Source organism: Zonotrichia leucophrys, chromosome 2 (genome assembly GCF_028769735.1).
Source record: "Zonotrichia leucophrys gambelii isolate GWCS_2022_RI chromosome 2, RI_Zleu_2.0, whole genome shotgun sequence".
Taxonomy (NCBI): Eukaryota; Metazoa; Chordata; class Aves; order Passeriformes; family Passerellidae; genus Zonotrichia; species Zonotrichia leucophrys.
Window position 1 is genome coordinate 38,801,008 of NC_088171.1, and position 22,320 is coordinate 38,823,327.

The window sequence follows — 22,320 nt, forward strand, 5'->3', positions numbered from 1 at the left end:
GCATCAGGACATTGAGAGAAATATTGGCCCCATCAGTGTCACTGAATTTTTGCCATTTACCAAGGAGGAGGACCAAGATTGCATTTGTTATGTCAGTAAAACTAGAGCCAAATAATTACTGTCCCTCTTGCTTCCTGGATGGACTTCACTGGCACTGATTGCTAGGGACATTTTTCAGAATTCTTTTCTTACTCTTAAAAGTTTTCTTATCTACAAGAGTCACAAGTAACTTTTACCTTTTTTTTGAGTCTGCGCATCTATTTTTCTCTCTAAATCTTTTCTGGTCTCTTTTAAAAGACGACTTCTTTTCCCAGCCTCTCTGATCCAACCAGTGAGATTTTGGAGTCACACAGGTAGCACAGAAAGATTTACAGATCAGAGGATTTAAGAAACTGAATGACATTGGGAAAAACTCTGTATTTCATTATTCAGAGGATAAAATCAAATTAGGAAAATATTTTTAAATGTCAAAAAATTTAATAATGCTTTTGATTACTTTAGGAGGTTGTCATTAGCTATGGTTATAAGCAATATTTTTAATTTTCAGCTCCTCTCTAGGTTTTTCCTGTCCATAAATTTCAGTAGTCTATTATTTACTTAATATCTTGTTCATTTCAACACCAGTGATAAAATTAGACCAGATCTTTTTTTAAGGATCCCTCAATAAGATTTAGAGAAAAATAAAGACAAGGTTGTAACACTGAGGCCAATCTCTGCTTTCCAAAACTTACCATAACTATGTGTCAAAATCCATGGTATCACGAAAGGACTTTGCATATACTAACACAAGTAAGCATATTCAGTGATAAGACAAGAAACCAAAATATGATATAGTCATGGGATAATTATAAAATTTTAATATCTAATAATTAATTATTAATTCCAAAGCATGTTTATGATCTCCTTTTTTAAGTATCTGAAGGGAAAAATAGATTTTTTTATAAGATAAATTACTTAAGAATTTAACATTCCTGAGACTTCTTTAATGCTGTTAAAAAGACAGGTATGCTGTACATTTCCTTTCATTCATTAAAATTATCCTTTAATCAATGAGTTGGATTTGCCTGCTTATGGCCTTTTAACACATTACTCCATTTAATATATTAACAGCATTATTTTAAAGAACAAAATGCCAGTAAGTGCCATTTCCTTCTATCTTTCCTTTTTCATGTTGACATCCTTTCGAAGAATGGAAATTAAAAATCTGAAGTTTCACAAGGATTTAAAAACCCTTTTCTTAAATGTTGCAATTTACATAGAAATTTCTGGTTCTCTGAAGGCCAAAAACCAAGTCAGAAAGATGCCATGATACCCTCTCAATTCTGGCCATGATGAGATTTTAGTTTCCTGTCATAAATAGATTTTTAAAAATTTTAATTCCAATCTAAAAAATTTCAAACAATGTGAAAAGAGTATTTAAGCTGTAAGCATGAGTTTTACCCTTATATCATCTCCTCACACCTCAGATATCTATTTAAAGTGGTAAAGTGCAGGATAGAATACAATGTAGGAAGGAGAGAGAAATTAGATATTCAGTGAAGAAATGAGAACAAAGGAAAGTTTTGAACAACTTATAATCTATCAATATTCAAAACCTTCTTGTTTCACATCTAAGGAAAGAGAAGGCAGAAGGAGCCACCTCCAAAACCAATTTTCTAGATGGATAAAAGGTGACTGAATAAGACTTTTCAGCCTGGCAGTCCAGGCTATCTGTTCTCTCTTCATCTATCAAAACTTAGATAAGCAACATCTGTGCAGCATATTTCTACAAGCATAAAGGAAACATCACTACTTTAACTATCTGAGGTTATCTATATTTCCCTGGAATACCAAGAAGAAAGACTAAAAGCTTTGCTTACTCAGGGATTACCTGGAATTGCAATTTATTATTCAATTGAACAGTCATTTTAAGTCCTACAGTTGGTGTTTTTTATACAGAATTGTGAATGTATTAGAGGTTTAGGTTTCTTATTCATGTAAAAGAGGATTAAAATGTTTGCAGATGAACAATGTCTTTAAAAAATTGTTGAGATAGGAAAATGATCAAATACCAGGCAAGATTTTATACCTAGTGAACACTTTATATCAGCATTTTAATACCTCTGCAAAGCAATAAAGCTGGAAATAGAGTGAAGTAATTCTTAAATTGAGTAGAGTAAAAAAAAAAATTCAATTTTTGTCTAGATTCCAGCCCAACATATAATGTCAATGAAACCTACATAGTTTGAACACTATACCCAGTCCTGAGTAAAAATAAACAGTTAAATTCATCCTTAATGTTAATGTTGAAATCGCTGGAATTGTGCCTGCTTACATTAGGTTGGAAGTTTTTTTTAGCTACTATGCCTTAAAGTATTTATTATCAGCTTCATAAAATACACCATTTAAGAACATATGGCTTGGCAAAACATCACCCTTTGCTTTAACGTTTCTGGAGTTTGAGTTTATAAAGGCTGTTTAACTGCTGAACGAAGAAAATAGCTGAAGAGTGAAATCACCAGAACTGTTTGAGATATGAAAGCATTCTTACAAGAAACTTGCTTTTAAAGGCAGTCAGAGCACTATTAAAAAGAGTGGTAATAGCAGCAGCAGCAGCAAGTCAGGCATATACATACCAGTTAATGTCTGCCTGGGTAGTTCACAGTCTTCCACTCATCAAATTAGTGAATATTTTGCTTTGATGACTATCGTTCAGTCTTTGGGACAAAGCTGACCCTGCACAGGCACATCTTCATTTTCTTCTTCATCCTTGGAGATGAAAAAGTGCACTTTCATGTAAGTCGTTAGGTGCTGGGAAGACATTTGTAAACAATCTTATTTTAAAAGGACGAGTCATGAACCTCAATACCAACTTTTGTTAGAGCAGTTATTTGATAAGCTTAAAGTGAGATTCAGAGGGACAGAAGAAAGGACACAGTCACTGCTAGGATATAATTTAGTTCTTAAAAAAGAACTTAGAAGCAGATCACAGCTATAATTCAAGCTAATGTTTCATTTCATTTTATAGGGAGTCATTAGAAAATGCTTTGAAGCATAAGAATGTCTGCCTACTCGGCTTCGACTGATCTAGGAGGGAAGATCTCAAACAATTTAATAGAAAGTTATGTAAAGATCCAGACTTCGAGATAAAAATAGACAATGTACCATGCAGAAAATTATTATCATTTCTGATACCCTTGGGTTTTGCCCTGAAAGTGCTTACTCACCAAAAAAAAAAAAAATCTTAATGTCTCCAAGCCCCACTTACTTTCTGATTACAGTATTATAGCTTACATGAGTAAGCATTTGCAGGATAAGTGCTTTTGTAAACAGTCTGAGAGAGGCCAGCAAGTGAATGAGCACTGGAATGGAATGATCCATTTAGCTGTCCAGGAAGCTTGGGTATATCCAAGTCCTGCCCTGCAGGCAGTAAATTACCTTGTTGTGAGTAAGCAGGGCTGGTAATCAGCAAAGCCTCTTAGACCAGAACTACATTTGCTTGTGCAACTACCATAACTCTAAATAAATAAATAGCCAGCAGTAGGTGTCTGACAGCACTTTGGGGACCTGGAGGTCTCAGGTAGCTAAGCATAAGTAAAGTGATGGATTCCACTGGTTTGGACATAGGAGGTGCAAAGAAGCCTCCACATAAAGGCTAAGGTGTGCTTATCAAGTGGCACCTCAAGAGAGGAAAAGCCTCTGCACCTCCCAGTAAATCTGCATGTATCTCCAAGAACCTGATAAATGTCTTTATCAGGTTCAAACTAATTTGCATGAAAAGCAAGAGAAGGGGAAGAAAATATCTTTCTGTATCTATCAGCTATTTGAAAACCCATAATTTACTGCAATCTGTACATACATGCCCTGAGAAAGAAGAGTGGAACAGAAAAAACAAAAGACTGTAACATTCCAGTGATGCTAAATTTGTTAGAAGGTCAGCATGGCTGTAATTCTGAGACACCAGAGATTTTTGCTTTCAACCCAAAATCGTGAAGTTTGGCATTTCATAGAATCACAGAACCACAGAACAGCTGAAAGGGGCTTGGGGAGGTCATGGTGCTCAAACCCCCTGCTCATGGAGGGTCCTAGAGCAGGGCAACCCAGAACCCTCTTCAGAGAGTTTTTGGATCTCTTCAAGGATAGAGACTCCAAAAACTCCCTGGGCAACCTGTGCTGGTACTCCATCATCCTCACAGTGTTTTCTACTGTTCAAAGGGAATCTCCTGTGCTTCAGTTTGTGACCATTGACTCTTGGGCACATCTGAAAAGATCCTCATTCTGTTGTCATTGTGCCTTTCCTTCAGGTATTTACACACCTTTATAAGATGCCCTAAGCCTCATCCTCTCCAGGATGAACAGTCACAGTTGTCTTAGCCTTCAGTGATACAAGAGAAGCTCCAATTCCTTCATCATCTCAGTGACATTTTGATGGATTTTTCTCCTGCAGTTCCACCTCTCTGTTGTACTGGGAAACCCAGAGCAGGATCCAGCACTGCAGATGCAGCTTCACAAGTGCTGAAAAGAGAGCATCTTTATTTTACTTAAAGATACCTTAAAAGATATACCTGGTAGAAAAGGGCTATTTTTCACAATTTACAGATATATTTGTGGGAAATTTTTCAGTATTAAATATAAACTAACAGGAAAGGGGAGAGTCTGTCCTTATAAAATTGCTGGTATGGTATGAAGTAATAACTTCAAAAAAAAAAACACTACCAGAAAAAAAACAAACAAAAGAAAAACAGGTCAGACAAGCAAAACAATATTAAAAAAGAAATTTTCATAGGACTGATCTCTTCTAGCTGAAATGTATATTTTCTATAGGTAGCAGCTCTTACAGAGCTGAACTATCCAACAAGAAGACCACTGCACATCAGCAAAGAGTGTCAACACTTATCTGCAGAGAAAACAAGAGACACAGCACGAGCTAAATAATGTTGTAAAAAAAAGCTCATCTTAATTCATGCAGGAGAAAATTATTATTGTATTGTCAAATTGAAGTATTTCTTTCCTCAACATGGGCATTCCAGTTTCACCATTTATTATTTTGCCAGATCATGCAAAATCCTCAAGTAATAAGCCTTAGATGGAACCTCTTATACAATGTTAACATATTTTAAAAGTTCTGCTCAAATTAACCTATAATTTCCTGTTGAAACCAGGGAAGAATGATAACCACATTAAGAGAGGGTTACTGAATTCATTATCATAATTATTCTGAAAACTGTGCAAGAAAATTCTCAATGCACAGTGCACTCAGTACCCAAGTTTAGAAAATGAGGAATTTCAGAAGCCAGATGCAAAAACAGTGCCTCTTTGAAGATGGGTTTTTTTCTGTATATTTGATACAGAAGTGATTTGTGAATTCAAGCACTTGCTCTGAGACACCAAGACTCATTTCTCCTTCAGAACAGAGCTTTCCAGACTTTTTCTACTTTCCAATTCACACTCAACTCATATCTCATATACCTGAAGATGCCATTGCTTTCAGTGCTATTCTATCAGTTTAGGGTGTTTAATTCAGATGGTAGGCACCTTTGTGATTCTTGGGATTTATTCTTGATGGAGCAGCAGGAGTCAAGTGGAAAGTCCTATACATGATCCCTCAGGAGTTTACCTTAGTCCTCTCCTACAATGCAAAGCAAAGAGACATTGATTTTACAGCTGAAAAAGGAACATTATTTGCTGTCTGTGAAAAATACATGACAAATTTCAAAAACCCAACCAGCCTTTGTTGAGATCAATTGGTACTGAGGAAGATTTTCACAAGTTCAATCAATATTCATTCTATAGCTTAGTAAGCATCTCATGATGGGAGAAATTTCTGCCACAATTGGCTCCTACTCACAATGTAGGATACATAAAAAATTCACTTTGGCAGGACCAAGAGTTTGAAGAGAAATCCAGATGCCACATCTAAAAAGAGCTGTCATGCTCTGCAGATCTAAGGAGGTGTGTGATGACTCTCTGAGCCCTTAAAACCATGCCCACATCCCAAAATCTGGAAAGACGCAGGGAAAGAGTTCAGGCCCTCCTGGTGACACCAGTGCTGTTGTATTCACCCCACGCAGCATCTGCTTCAACTGCACACAGGGGAAAGATAAAATTCCACAGAGTCAAAGGCATTACTAAAGTTCAGCCTCTGGAACATTCACAGCCTCTTCCTCACTCACTAAGAGGGTCACCTTGCCACAGAAGGACAGCAGGTTATTTAAACAGGACCTGTCTTCCATAAACTCACTCTGGCTGGGCCTGATCTCCTGGTTGTCTTGCACATGGCTCGTAGTGACACTCAAGATGATTTGCCTCATGACATTCCCTGGCACCAAGGTCAGGCTGGCAGGCATTTAGTATCTGCAGATCATCCATCTGACTAAAATGAAATTGTGGATATGGAGGAGGAAAGAAAGAACCATGCCTTTGGGTTTTTTCTTTTTTTTGAGATAAAAATCATAGATAAGATGAACTAAAAACATCTTTTTCTCATTCTGTACTAGAAGCAAGACCACAAAAGCAATGCCTTTCATCAAAATTTCTTAACTCATTATTATTCTCCTGACATAGCTATAAGTAAATAGCCACACTTGTTCAAAAAGTATGAGTGCTTATTGACTCTGTCAAGCAGAGTATCTAATGGGCAGCTAGCAGAGTGTCTTTCTCAATAAAATGTGAACCAAGAGTCTGGGAGGCATTTTTGAACAAAATCATGTCTTTAACATGGAAAATACTCAGTAAGCTCAGAGAAGTCAATGAATTCAAACTAGACCTGGATTTTTCCCAGTACTTTCTGTCATTTGCAGTGAGAATTTACATATTTGCAAGGCTGTCTCCAATTCCCCAGCTGACATCAATTATGCCAATAGATTCATAAGTATTAATTCTCTACAATAAATGGAAAAAGGAAAATATATTTGCCAATACATAAAGGTGCTAACTCAATGACTTCCAGGATGTATCATTCCCCAATGTTGTATAACTAGCCTACTTTGTTAATCTATGTCACCAGTGCCAGCCTGCTGCTCAACTAATGCAGATGTAAAAGAAATGAATCTTTACAAAAACAGGAGATGCTACAGCTTGAGCAAAGAAAACTGATCTGTTTTCAAGTGACTTTCACCAGGCCTTGGGGGCTGCTAAGTTTGGCAAAAAATGAACATGTCAGGTTTCATTGAAAATCACTGCCTGGCTAAAATGGGATTTTGAAAGATGAGCCACCTGCTTTATTATTAACATCACAAGATTTTCTTGTTTGTTTGTTTGTTTTATAGACAAAAATCTGTGTTCTGCAGATAATTTTAAAATGTGAACAAAGATTTAAAAACAACTGGAGTTATTTTTTAAGGCTCTTCCCCCTCCCTGTCATCATAAGCCTCATAAATATAAGACTTTTGCAGCAAAGATTTCCCCTTCCTTCTGTTTTGGCCCCAGGGAATATCTACAGAAAAATAAAACTAAATCTACAGCATGAGGGAATCAAAACCATAAAATGTGAGCAGCATTGCTGGAGAGATCGCTGAAAGACCAAGCACAAATCTCACTGGGGGCAAGATGACAGGTACATTAACTTATCTGCAGACTGTTTTAAAGCCCAGAAAAGGCACAGCACAGCGCAGAGGCAGATGTCCATGAGCTGAAAGGTCGCTGCTTTAACATTGGAGACACCTGGTAACCTGCACTCCAGTGCAGTCAGGGGCAGGATGCTGTTTACCACAGGGAGGCCTGCGCACACAGCACAGAGCATTTCTTGTCACTTTTAAAGCTGCTGTCCCAAACCCACCTGACACTGAGAAATCAAACTTGGTATAGCAGGACCTTCCCCCACCACTCAAAGCAGCTGCCTCTCAGCTGGACCAAAACCAGTTGTTTATGACTGTAGAGCAGCACTGATGGCTTCAGACTTGGGAAAAAAAGGAGTAATCTTGTGTTCAACTGGGATGCAGTGGGGCATTTCACAGGCAGGCATCACAGAGATTATGCTGACTGGATGGAGAGTGTCAGGAAGCTCACATGCAATGTTTCCACCTCCACATTCTCTTTCCTAAAACCTGTGGAAAACATATTTAAAATCTGTATGAATATGAATATTAGATGTAGCGCATTCGTAGCATGAAGCAGAATTAATATTGAGAAAAAGCAAAATGGTTGACCTCGCTTTTCCTGTTCAAGTTTAGAACAATTAGTTCTTGTGACTGACTACCATTCACAGCAGTTTTCTCCACTCATTCATGAAATTAAAAAAATACATTATTTCTTTTACAGCTATTTAAAATGTGTAAAACACAGCAAAGAATGTTTCCAGCTACTGCTTTCTTAGAAGAATAATGGGCTACGAAAGAGCTGTGTTCTGCCTAATTTTCCAAATTCCTTCTTGTTTTTCAGTTTCTGAACTATCAAAAATACTAATTACTTTACAAAGCTTTTATTTGTAATTCATGTTTCTGTACCAAATATATATGCAAAATCATTTAATTCCAGTTATTATTGAAGAAAATAATCTGACAGTAAAAGAGAAGGCTACAACTCCAGACAGACATATGGGAAAACACAATGCAGTATGAGATTTTCCGAATTAGTCTGCTTTACCAGCAGAGAAATAAGGTGTGCTCCCAGAGTGACATTCATTCACCCCTCTGCCCTTCAGAATACCAATATTAGATAACAACATCTTCATTCTGTGTGTCCAGAACAGTTATCTCAGCCCTGCAGTACACACAATACAGGGAACAAGACACAGTACTGTCATCACTCTGAACATGATGATTTTATAAAAACCACTGGGGTTCAGTTGTGACCAATCCAAATCGGTCAAATTGCACTCAGCTAAACTGTTAGAGTTTAGCAGAAGATAAATAATCTCATCATCTTTAGACCACACTCCAGCAATACATTACAGTATTTTGGGTTTTCACTTCAGCCAGTATTGGCTGCCAGCAATCACACTAATAAATTTAAGTCTAGCAGCCTTTTGACTGATACTGACTTCAGCCCAGTAGAAACTGCATGCATCTAGAATTGTTTTTAAATGTGATGAGGGGTTGAGAAGCTGCTTATTATTGTTTGGAAATTGCTAATTTGTCAGAATTGTTTTATGAAGTCACAGATTCCTGTGAAGCTTATTCAGAGCTGAGGTAGATTTGAAGCATATCCTATATGCCATTTATGGTCCCTGATCAGCTCCTTTGCAGCATGTCAGAGTACCTGGAATTTGGGAAAACTCAGGGTCTCCAGCTGGCTGCTTTCCATCTGGCATATCCTGAATATAAAGTTCCTGCCTCTTTCAGGGGGAAAAAAAAATTAATGAACCTGAACCTCATAAAAATTCTCTGTAGAGTGACTTGTGTTTCTGCCTACTGATATCACAAGATACTGTAAAATTAAAACCATTCAGCCTTTCAGTTACTGTTAAGGCTATGTCAGTTTAGTAAGTAAAATAAGCTGGGTGATGACTCAGCATGAGTAAGAGACAAAAGAGACTGTAGCTGGGATGGATGAAGGTCCTTTTCTCTTTACCAAGCACCTAGGCAACACATCTCACTTCAAACACTTAGGAAATTTATGTCAATCTCCATTAATCGTTTCTGTCTTAACTGGATTATTCCTTTGCCTGAAAAACCTGCACCTATTCTGGACTTGTTCCCCATTTTCCCCACCTTGAGACCTGGTTTGTGGTCCTCTCTCATATTTCCCTGCTGCTTCTTTGTTCCAGCTACTTCCTCAGACTGCTCCGTACTCAATTACAATTTTCTGCTGCATGATTGCCCTGCCCCACTTCTTTTTCCCCATGCACAACAGTAAGAAAGTTGTTTTATCCACAAATATCTCAATCCACACACCACCAACTCCTCCAGCTTAGCAACTGGCATCTTAAACATTGTATGGTGTAGTGGTTTAATCCACAGACCACTAATATGGTCTGGCAACTGCAGTTTGGAACCTTTTGGTGCTGACAATTAATCAGCTCATCAGCAATCTCAAAAAATATGGAAAACCTTCCTTTAACTGTCTTTAGCTGACTGATTCTCAAGGTGGACACTGCTGTTGGAACTGCATGTTTTTCCACAGATCTGACAGTGCCAGCACATTGCAGGGACTGACTTTGCTCATAAAAATGTTATGTTCATCTATAAAGAGACAATATATGAGGAACAAGTATGTTTTTAGCTTCTCCATTTAAAAGCTTCCTGAAATACAGAAAAATAACCAACTAGATACCCAAAACAAGACACACAGAGCTTGTATTTTCTTTTATCCTATATTATTTTCTTGTCACACACCAAGTCTTGTCAATAAACTTGGACTTCTAAGGGTTCCTCAGCTTCATTCCATTGCTATTCCATTTTTTTTTCTTTATTTCCTATGTGGCATTTATGTTATACTTCCTCCTGATTTCAGAGACCAGGGTATAAAACAAGGTTTCCTATTGGAAATATAATTTTTATGTTGTTCCACTGACACTAACAAATAGTTCACATAGACCTTAAAGGTCATTGATACTGCTCTTCTTATTTATTTGGGGTCCACCATGACTAGTAAAAAGGTAGGACAAAACCCAACAAGCAAGATGCTTTTTGCAGAGGTAATATTTTTCTATCACTTTATAGTTACAGTCACAGCTGTGCCACACACAACTTACTGAGCTGAAGGCTGGGACAGAAGTTTACGATCGTCAGTTACACAATAATATTCATCATCATGTAACTGATAATTGTAAATGTAACTTAATGGCTGTAGAAGAATATTTTGAGTACTCACAAACTATGACAAGGAAAAAAAGTTGTAATAGTCATTAATTAAACACTGGCTTTACATGAAGGAAGACTATCCATATTTCTGGATATGATGCAAGTATCATCCTCAATTCAAGCCCTTTCATTGTGCATTTGTCTGGCATTTCAGCTGATGACACATCCCATTGAATTCTGTCTTTCTTCCTTACCTTTCTTTAACACCTCTCATGACAAAATCTATCTTAGCTGTTTGGAACATGCTGAAGTCTAGTCTGATGATTAAAACACGACACAGTGTGTTTGGATCTCAGAAAGCCTTTGGTGAAAGTCTGATGTAACAAGCTCCTCTCATCTGAGAGGTGTTCAGCTGCACTATAGAGGACTTTGTATACAGAACCAATTAAAATACAGACAAACTGACACTGTTCATAAGTAAATCTGCTATGAAAAAATAACCAGTAGTGGCTGGGAGCAGAATGATTTGATTTGACTCATCTCTTATCAATGTCTTCATGTTTCTATGCCTTGTCCCTCCTTCCCTTTGCTTCTTTATATAGATCCTTTTAAACCAGATCTCACAGAAAGCTTATTTCCTCTTGTCACCTGAAAAGTAATTAACAATAAGCTATCTTTCTTCTTAATACCAATCCAGTTTGTTCAGCTTCTCACGAAAAATCAGAAGAAATGAAGCACTAGGAATGAGGTAATCAAAGTAGACACTGAGACAGAGAAGAAGGACCAATAAATACAGGTCTCACCAGGAATATAATTATGGAAAAATCTAGATCTATTTTACTGCAAATTAACACACAGCGTACTAGCATATATATGGTAAAAATTAGACAAAAGGAATATAATTAAAAGTAGGAGAATTTCTAGTAAATATTAGGAGCACTAAAAAGGAAAGGAATTAAGTGTTCTAGCATGAATTATTTGAAACAGGTTTATTTTGCTTTTACTACTCAGGAAAAATCTTTCTTCCTATTACACTCAAAGACTTCTAAACAAATCTGTCTCATCTTTTACTATTTAAATTAACTTTATGGTATTAATTAAAGTGATGGGGAGTGCTATCCAGCAACCTACAGGCAAAAAGCACTGTATACACAGTAATTACAGCATCTGGTTACTTCAAAAAAATATCAAGACAAAGCAAGCAATCTGCTCCCAAGATGTTAATTAGCCTCCACATAAGAAAAATGACTCATGATGGATTTAAAGGCACGAGATGTGTCAAAGAGGGGAATGGATAGACACATCATCCAGCTGTGGAAAATACGAAACTAAGTCAGAACTTTTCACCCTTGTTTGAAGTAGAGCAATGCAGTAAGCTGCGTCATGTGCATAAACTTAGGATCTCAAAATAGAGATAATGGTATTTAAATTTTTAAAAAACAAAAATATGTTGAGGGGGAAAAATCCCATAATGCATATGAAGAAAGACCTCAGCTGCTGTGCTCAAAATGTGTCATTGTATTAGTGCAGAAGAGTTACAGTTTTGGCAGTTGGATTCTTGTCTAATTCAGATATCACAGTAGAGCTAAGGCTGATGTAGTACCAAAGATCAGCATACAACAACTGAAGCCATTTTGTGAGAGCACAGGATCTACAACACTGACAAGTACTCCAGTTAGACAATCTAAAAATGATAATGAAGGCTGATGCGATGAGATTGCCTCACACAAGCGAATTGTTTTGTGCAAGTCCCATCCCCTGAATAAACATGTTCAAGGAGATCTACAAATTGAGAATTTCAATCAACCAGTGTTACAGCAACAGAGAGATTGTAAGAAGCACACACTGGTAGAATACAAGGATAAATGAAAGCAGCACCAGGGAGATTATTTTTTCAAAAAAATAAAAAAACTTATCTGAGTTATCACATACTTCAGTACTCTTTCTTGTCATAAAAAAGCTTTCAGACATTTGGCCATTTCTTGCACAATGATCATTTCACTTTTCTACCTTGACATATCCTGAATGCTCTGCTTAGTCTGACATGCATCCTATTACTGCTTTGACTGCCTCCTCATGAACTTCAGAATAAGTATCAGGAAGGTTTGATTATTCATTCAAACCTGTCCACTTGCATTAATGCTCCTGGTAATGACAAATTATATGAGGGATTCTTCAGCAGTACTTAGAGGATCTAAGAAGGGCACAATGGGCTTAATTCTTAACTGTTCTGTAATAATATGACTGCATTAAATGCTAGTGATGTTGCACAAAACTCTATCGCTATGAATACAATGTGTGAAATGAAGATTAATAATTAAATTTGCAATTTTATGCATTCCAGATGTGGGGAAAGCCCTATGCTGTCTCTGAAGTAACTCAAAAAGTAACTGTAGTCAGGCAGATTTTTGAAAAAAAATAGCTTAATTAGGTACTGGGTCTCTTTTCCTAATTTCAAGGCCAACTAAATGTAGTATGCATTAAGAACCTGAAGTTTCTCTTCTTTTTGGAGTTTTTCTCCAAGGAGAAAAGAATTCTAAATAATAGACCATATTTTGGCAAAGTTTTTGGGAAAAATATTTTAATTCAGCAGCCCTGAACCAAATAATTTATGAAAGATTTGTTAACAAAGATTAATTTTTTGTTTTAAACCTCTATTCAGAGCTGTTTCTGCTCGGCAGTTGCTAGCCTTGCTGTTTTTCCAGCTGCCAAAATTCAGTAAAACTGAAACCTTTGGCTTAGTTTTTATTCCTTGTATTTAATAAATGGCTTCAGTAGTAATCAAACTTGCACTGACCCTAGTAGAAGGCATCAGTTGCAAACAAAGAAAAAACATTAAAAGCCATTTTTTTATTACATTATTGGCCTACTAAGGAAGAAGTAGTGTTTGATTACTAAAATAAGTGCTCTAGCAGGATTATGCTTGATGGCCTCCAAGCATGTTGCCCTACAATGGACTTTCAATACATTCTGCATAATCATTTCAGATAATGTTTCACTTAGTCCTCAGGAGCACCTGAGACATATTCAAAAACCAGGACAGAAGTAATTCCAGCTGCCCTAGCAACCACTGCCTTCCCCAAGGGTTCATGGGCCCCCTCTCCCCAAAGCGCATGTCCCGACTGCGTCTGTGCGATACCGCCGCAGAAATCTGGGCACCCTCAACACAAGGGCTCACCCACCCACACAGCTTAGAGACTGTGCACACAGAAACAGGATCTGGAGTCTGTCTGACACTCCTGGCGTCGGGGATGGCTGCAGCTCCATGATGGGCACCCTCAGCTGTCTGGCAGAGGAAGGCTGAGTGTGCCTCCTGTGCATCTCCAAGGGAGACGTGGCATCCACCTGCTCGAAAGGTCATCCCTGCAGTACAGGAGTCAAGGTAAAATCTGCAGATGGAATCAAAGAGAGTAGGCATTTCCGTCCACCTTCTTATCTTTTGCCAGCTAAATCATGGTCCTTGCTGTCAGGATTTTGGAGGAATCAGTACCTTATCTACACTAGATGCACGTTCATTAGAAGCAACACAGTTTAATCTAAGTTAGACCATGGAAATCAATGGAGTTCAGGCAGATTTAGAACACTCAGTTTGCAAACAGAATCTAGTCCTTAACTTGCTTACTATACTATTTTTATACTGTGACCTATTTTGTAGTTATCTTTGGAGAGGAATGTTTAAGTAAAGAACATGGTAAAAAAATGTGTCTCATTTACATGCTTTACATATTATTTCATTCCTTTAACAGGCATATGCATTTGTTTATTTGAACAACTATTGTAAAAATAGATAGAAAAACTGCCTAAAAGTGCTAAAATTTTAACTAAAATTTTAACAAAAATCTTATTCAGTTAAAGCTGAAGCTTTCAAAAGGAGTTTAGAGATTCTGTTGTAATAAAGTTCAAGCTTGCTTTATCTATATGACTGCAGTGTAATTTAATCCCTACTTACTATTTCATTTGTAAGGTGAAAGACTTCAGATAATTTAGAATATACGAATATATTCATACATGACATTACAAAGAATAGCTCACCTGTGTGTCAAAATGTGTTGACTGAGCCATTTTAAAAAAGAAAAACCTGAATCAAAAAGAGTACCTGAGAAAGATCTAGGGTTTTTAATATAAATAAATAAAAAAAAATAAAATAATTGAAAAGAAACCACAATTATACTGTTATATATATTTTACAACACACCCCTCCCCCCACTTATTTAAAGACTGTGAAGAAAGTGAACATTAAATGCAAAAATACTTCAATATTCGACCTAATCTGCATAAGCAAGAGGTAGATCAAGTAGGTTTTTAGTTTAGTTGTTCTGAAAATGCAGATTGCCTTCACACTTTGTGATATGTCACAGGGGGAAAAAAAAATAGCCTGCATTTCTCAATCCTATTTTAAACAAGGTCTATGAATAATATCTGGACTCATCCATCCATGTCAGACCTAAGGCTTGTGATTTCTTCCAAAATAGTCCAGTCCACACCAGCACGGTCTCCAGGCCTCCATTTCACATAACTGCTGCACTCCAGCTGCAAGGGTCTCCACTTGAGTCCTTCCTTACACATGCCTGTTAACAGCATTGCTTCTCAACAGATAGTTCTGATAATTTCCAAAGGCAAATACAAATAAAGACATTTTGGGGGTTTATTTCAACATTTAGATCATTTCTTCCTGCCCACAGTCTATTCTAATATCTATGATTTTTGTTAGCAGCCCTTGGTGCCTCATGCACACCGCTGGCATGCTCTTTATTGTGCCTGCCTGCCAAACTCTTCTCCAGAAAAATGGCATTAACACATAAAATCTTATTGATACTCATATGCTCATTTTGCACATCACTGCATTCATTTTCTTACCAAGATTAAAATATTTATCAAAATTCGTTGGAGCCAGCTGTATTTGACTGGGTTATGTTTAGAAGCAAGAAGTTTGATCCAGCTGTCATTCTTCATAGTCCATCTGCTAGTTCTCCTATAGGACTTTTATATACATATGCTTTTCACATTTTAAACAGTGTTTTCAGTTCATTCTTCAATCACCCAGAACATATAATGGTCAAGCAATGTTTACAGTTTTCTTGCTGGATCCAAAAAACATCTTACATTTTTTTGCTTTATAAAATGCTCTAAATCTTTTATATAATTTTCACGAGTTTGTAGGAGAGCTCCACTTCTAAATCTTTTACACAGAAACATTAAAAGATCTTTTAATCTGCCTTCTTCCCTTCTCATACTAAACTAAAAATTCTCTTTGTTCTTTGCTAAATGGCTTCTGCATTTCAATAAGGTAGGTACAATCAGAGTTTATATATTATTGGAAAACAGATCTAAAGCTTACAGAATATTGCTAAAGTTTCAGTATCTGATTATTTTTTGAAAGGTGGTAAAGAATGCAGCTTGAAAAATGTAAGGAAAAAAAGAAGCAATGCTTCCATTGCAATTCTAGAAGTGTTCCTTTACAAAATAAACAATGAAAATGTATTTCTGTGGAAAGCAAGATTATCTTGATATTATGAATTGGCTTACTTAATGTTTATTCTGGACCTTGCTGAATATGCTAATGAAACTCAGAGTCAAGGACTGTGCTTTCAGACTGCCCCTTGGTTGTTGTTTTATGAAGGTGGTGGCTGGAGAGAGGATTAATTTCTTGGGGTTTTCTAACTCACTAAGCATGATCAGCTGAACAGATACAATCCACAATCCAAATATACTTATCTGCTTATAAATTTTCTCCATGCGGTGGTTATTACAAAAGAATAGTGGAAAATTCCTGATATCTCAGTTCTCAAAATATTTGTGCTGTGTGCCTAGGTGGGATCCTTTTTTCCTACATCCCTGGTGATGAAGAAAAATAGAAGAGCCTCAATTCAGACTGAGTCTGATTCCTTTTGTAATGACTACTCTCTAATATTGTTTAATTGCCTGTGAAGATGCAAACAGGCCTAAAATCCATAATAATTAGCTTAAAATAACTGGCTGAGGTTCAGGCAAATCATCCAATATCAGCATTTCTTGTTACTTTGCAGAGTAAAAAGGAGAAAATTAAGAGGGATAATCAGTGAATGCAGTAGAAGGAACGGTGGAGGTTTATTTGCTAAGAATATGTGTTCTAACACATCTTTTAGCTTTTCTTGTATGCTGCAGAGAGCAAACATAAGACCATATAAGCCATAGTCAGCATCTACACATTGAAATTCATATTTACAGGGTAGCTATGAGCCAAAATTTGCAAGGAGAGAAAGAAACTACTGAGAAAGACCAAGAAAGACATGTAGAAAAAACTAACTTCTGCCTCTCTATCAGTTAGAAAGAGAAAATATCTGTAGTCTGCAAAATTTGCCACATTTTGATTTTAGGTCAATGAACCACTTACACTTTGGACTGTGTTAACTGGGATTCTTCAAGTGATACCAGTGCATATAACATCACCAGTTGCTGTTAAATTCCAGAAGACAAACTAGCTGAAGTTGGAGCATGCTTCTGTTTATCAATTCCTCTGAACACACACTTCTCAAGGTTTGAAATTGCTGCTGTTTTCGCATTGCACCTAGAAATGAATATCAAATCAGTGAGTTTGCATGGAAATAGGTCACAGTGGAAGCACATACTTGCTAGAAACCAGCACACTACTTACATATATATGGGGGTTTTAATGAGTCCGTAATTAAAAACTTATCTACACTAGGAAATAAAACAGCAAAATGGGGGGAAAAAAAACCCAAAACAAAGCAACAACAAAACCCCCATCAAACTTCAGATAAAACCTAGACAGTATTGCCTCTATTTATGGCTAACAGGAAAAAGTTGGACGTTTTCATGCTTTTATATCCTCTCCAACAAATGAGCTTATGCATATCTAGATGAGAATAAGAATACCCCGGAACCTGTGGTTTATGCAGACAAATCACAGAGAAAAGAAATTGTGTGCAGGAGATGAAATAAATCACAAGTATATTAATTTCTCTCCCTCATGTCATTGCCGTGGACAATAATATTACTTGTATGGTGCTGCTGACATTTTCACCATCCTTATTCCAGTCTTGAACATTCCAATGAACATTCTGCTTGGCTGCAAAGAAAAGAAAGAAGACTGAAAGAGTAACATGAGCAGCAAGAATTTTGATGAACACTTCTGAAATGTGAGTGTATGCACGTGGGACGGGTGCATTGTTCAGTATATCTTCACACATCTTTTATTTCAACATTCATTTAAAGCTGCTGAAAATATTTTTTCTAAAATTTTGGTCTTGTAAACACTGATGTTAGAAAATATTTTTAACCATCTTATAACTCTGGAAAAGATATCCCATTAATGCCTGGCAGTCAGGTCTAAAAAACTTGCTGGAGGCTGGGATTATGATTCATTATTGAACTTCTCTCAACTTTTTCTTTAATGAATTCAGAGAAAATTTATTTTTACCTCAAGCTCTTTAAATTACTGTAACCAAGTACATATACATACATAAAAATATACTGTAATATTTTGGTGTAAATAAAACAATTGAAAAAATAGCCATAGTCACATACATATCTACCTTCCTCACAAAGTTGTACCGATGAAAGTATGGAGAAACCACAACAATATATTTCAAAGTAACAATAATCTTAACTGCTTTCAGAAGTTTTGATTTGGAAAGGCATGAGAATAACAATTACTATGTTTAGGTGAAGTATTGAACTTTCATTCCATTGTTTTAAATAAATTATTTTGCCTGTAAAATTAGAATCAATGTTGCTTCTACTGAGATTAATGGTAAAATATTCACCATATGAGCAGGACTAGATCTTACTCATCCCATAAATATCTACTATTTATATATCAATTTGTATATGAACCTTCAAAACAATACAATTATATCCAGTAGTGAAGTGCTGCTCATTTTGCTCCCTGTCTTTCAAAGAAAAGACTGCACTGACTAAACATCAGTGGGCTACACAAGAAACTTGCAACAAGCTCTTAGTTCTGATCAGTTTTCTCTGAAAATAAACTTTTCAAAATCTATGTATGAAAAGCACACAAAATTTCCATTTTCTGACCATTCCAAATCACAATTCAATATGCATTAGCTGGGCTTCTGTCAACATAATTTGCTACAGCAGTCAGATTTTCAGAAGGGCTTAGCTTGAGCTTTGCCACCAAAACAAATAAGATTATCAGAACAAGCACTGCATACAAGATGCTGACTTCTTTGAGAAATCTGTGTGCAAGTGTCATGGTTGGAGCTGCTTAATTCTGGCCTCTTCTGAACATTTGACCTTCATCTAAGACCCAGAGTGGTGCCAAATCCTCTTTAGAAAGCCCATCTCCCCAGACTGTCTTTTCTCCCTGTAAAAATCCACTCTACTGCATCTGCAGGATTAGCAGAATAAAATAGGATACGGAAGGGATACCATATGTAGTCCAACCATTTTGCTTTTTAACCATTATTCCTGCCTACTGCTTGATTCCAGGGGAATATATATTTTAATTATTAAAGAGTAGAAAAAACAGAAAAGACCTTCTGAACTAATGTGTCTGCTCCTGTAAACTTCTCAAGATGGCTTAGCCTAAGGAAGGAGCTTCTAGACATCAATGTAAATTCACATTTTGATGGATTTTGTATTGATTGCCAATGTCAATGTTAAAGCATGTGCTTTTTGGGCCTAAAGAAAGCACTTTCTAAAAATAGGCATCCAGTAGCCTAGTGGGCTTGAATTCATTGTTGACAGACTATCCAGTTTAATTGCAATTTCTTTTGTCCTACTATATATATTATATATTTATGTATTTTGTCTTACTTTTTCTTATATCCAGTGACTTCAATCTGTTCCTTTTAGAATCATATAAATACAGTTATATTAAAAAATATAGGCCATTTTTAGATCAAATTAAGTATTCCATGGAGAAGTTCCATTTTTTACTGATTGTGATCACCATAAACACAAAACTAAGGGGTTTTCTTAAAAGAACAAAGAAAAATTGAAATTTTATAAGCATCCTCTGTGGCCTTTTAAAAAGGGAGATTTGAGGATTTTTCAGAACCATTTTCTCTTTTCATTTATTACCATGTCCCAGTGGGAGAAAAAAGGTGGAAAAGAAATAACAGAAGCATAAAAGTACAGACAGAATAAGTTTATATTTTAATGCCAGACTATTCACAAAAGCCAGAGAACAGCAGTGTATGAATTTAACATAGCTGTGGCGTCACTGCATCATCAGTATTTCCAGATCAGTTGGAGGATGTGACAAAATGAAACTTCTGAGGAGATACTTTCTGTAAATTCACAAATGTGAATCAAACCTTGCTGTTGGGATGATCAGCAGTTCTGTGACTTCAGTCATATCAAAATGACCACATTGTATGTGAGGGGACCAAAGGCAAGAGGGCACACAAGATTGTCTGAAGATGAAGATCTCAAAGTCCTTCTGGAAAATATAAAGTACAATATGGTTGTATACAACATTTATGCCAGAGAAGAAAGGGTAAGAAAAAGATAAAATCAACCAGAATATCTGGTTGCAAATCAGTGCACTAATTCTTGTTAGGGGCTTTCACCCATAGGGAAACTCTCTTTGTCTAAAGCTGATTATAACTTGGGATGGGTGCATTGTACAGTATCAAATAAGAGCAACATTTTATACAAGGAAAAAAACACAGTCTTAGAATTTATTATGAACTTCATTAATTTTACTATGGTTCAACTTAACTAGATTCTATGCATTACAAATGTACACCAGGGTTTTCCAGACAGGATCCTGAGGAGTGAAACAAAACAGGGAACAAGGAAAGAAAATAAGGTAAGTAAGGGGAATACACTGTCCAGAGAAAAGGTTTTGCCTGAGCACAGGAAGAACACAAAAGAAGTTCCTCTCTTACTAGATCACATTTGTTTGAAAACACAATCTCAAGAAGCAGCATTTGAAACTTTGACCAGAAATTAACATTTACTTTGTGATGAGCAACAAGCAGATTTCTTACTTTGCTGCAGATTACTTTGCTGCTCTATTTTCTTGGTGTGTTTTGCTTTGTATTTTATTTGTTTAGAAACAGTTAAACACAAATGAAAATTAAATGTAGTTTTTGATTTTTTTGTTGAAGCAAAACATCCCACTCAGTCTGAAATCAACCTACAGTTTGGGGCTTTGTTTAAATTTTGTGGACAAGAAAAATAAAGATATATTTTCCTTTGGTGTTGTTCCTTAACATTCTTTGTTTGGTTCCTTGGGGAAGTTCAAATTAAAAAGAAAAAAATTAGAGTTAGAATCATTTACAGAGCTCTACTGCTGCCACAAATTCTTGGGTCATTATTGGTCTGTCAGTGAGGCGATGTTGGTAGGAAAATCTCTCTTCCTCAAGTGCTCTTTTAAGAAAGTATTTCTAAACCTTCATTTGTGCTCTTTTCTTTTTCAAACTTTGCTTTAAAAGTTTTGCTGCTGTTGCTTATGACAGCAGCACATAATAAGTTAGGACAGCAGTGTAAAATCTGCTAGATATCACAATTTATTACATTATATCGTAGGGGAAGAGACAGAGCTTCATATCTCAGGGAAAATAGTGACAAAACAATCAAGCAGAACCAAGTTAAGTACAGAATAACTGCAGGTAACCTGCACTCTGCCAGGTGAAATCATGCTGCTCCTGAGATCAGGGACGCTCTTGCAGGCTTTCCCACCAACTGCAGTGCAATAAGTACTCATCTTTATCTCCTGCAAGGAATTCCCCAGCTAAATATCCACAGTCAACACTCACACAGAGATTAAGAGACTAATCATATCTTGTTTAGCCATATAAATCCCAGTTCAGCCCTTACAACTGTGCTAATTCTGTTATCAAAGGAGTAATTTAATATTGCTGACCCAGGTCAATAAGGTGGCAAGAGATGATAAAGGGAAGTATTCATCACAATAAGGTTAACACACGCTTTCCATGAAACACAACTGACTCCTGTGATCACTTGAGGGAACCTAGGCTATTCTTCCATTCTGAATTTCTGAATTTCTGAATTTTTTTCACCTTTGGCAAAAAAGCAGCAGAGGCTCACCTCTCTCTGTGCAAGCTTCCTGTTTTCCTCAGCATTCACTGATGTGGTGAATAGTATCTAGATACTGATATCTAGATATCTGCTCTGTTATTATCCCACTGCTCTGTGGGGAGAAAAAGAAAAACCAACTGTTACAACTCTCCATCCAGATGAACTCTTCCAGTAGTTTAACAAGTTTATACATACAAAATACCTTTAAACCTCCAGGCACGCACTGCAGAAAACAAATTGCAAAATAGTCAAAATATAGGGAGGCAAAGGCAAAATAAAGAAAGGGTAGCTTCAGCCTCTCCAAATATTCCTTTACCACGGTGTTTATTAGATGGCTATTCTAGCTATTTTTCAGACATTCTCACTTCTTTTCCATACTCTTTTCTTTGTTGTGACTGTTCTTATTGTTAGAGAGTTGAGAAGCATTTCAAATGAAGGAGTCACATTTTCAATAATACATCAAACATAATCTGAGCACATTCAGAAATGATGGGGCCCATAGCAAATTACATGTTGCAAAGCCTCATCAGCTGAGGCGATTACTTCATTTCTTCAAGTCATTTTAAAAGAGCTAAGAAACTGATGCTATTTACATCATGTATATAAATAACATGTATCTCATATTTATATAAAATGTGTGAGATTG

The 22,320-nt window shown here is 36.4% G+C and overlaps 1 long non-coding RNA gene across 1 annotated transcript; it reads right to left on the reverse strand.

The window, feature by feature from the left end:
* Window positions 1–2,647: 2,647 nt before the first annotated feature.
* On the reverse strand, window positions 2,648–21,755 carry LOC135443100 (uncharacterized). Its single transcript, XR_010438812.1, has 8 exons — window positions 21,684–21,755; window positions 19,943–20,067; window positions 17,660–17,730; window positions 17,035–17,208; window positions 7,757–8,024; window positions 5,515–5,608; window positions 4,296–4,494; window positions 2,648–2,790 (listed from the first exon to the last, which is right to left on the reverse strand). It is a non-coding gene; the product is annotated as an uncharacterized LOC135443100 (long non-coding RNA).
* Between the last annotated feature and the right edge of the window lie 565 nt (window positions 21,756–22,320).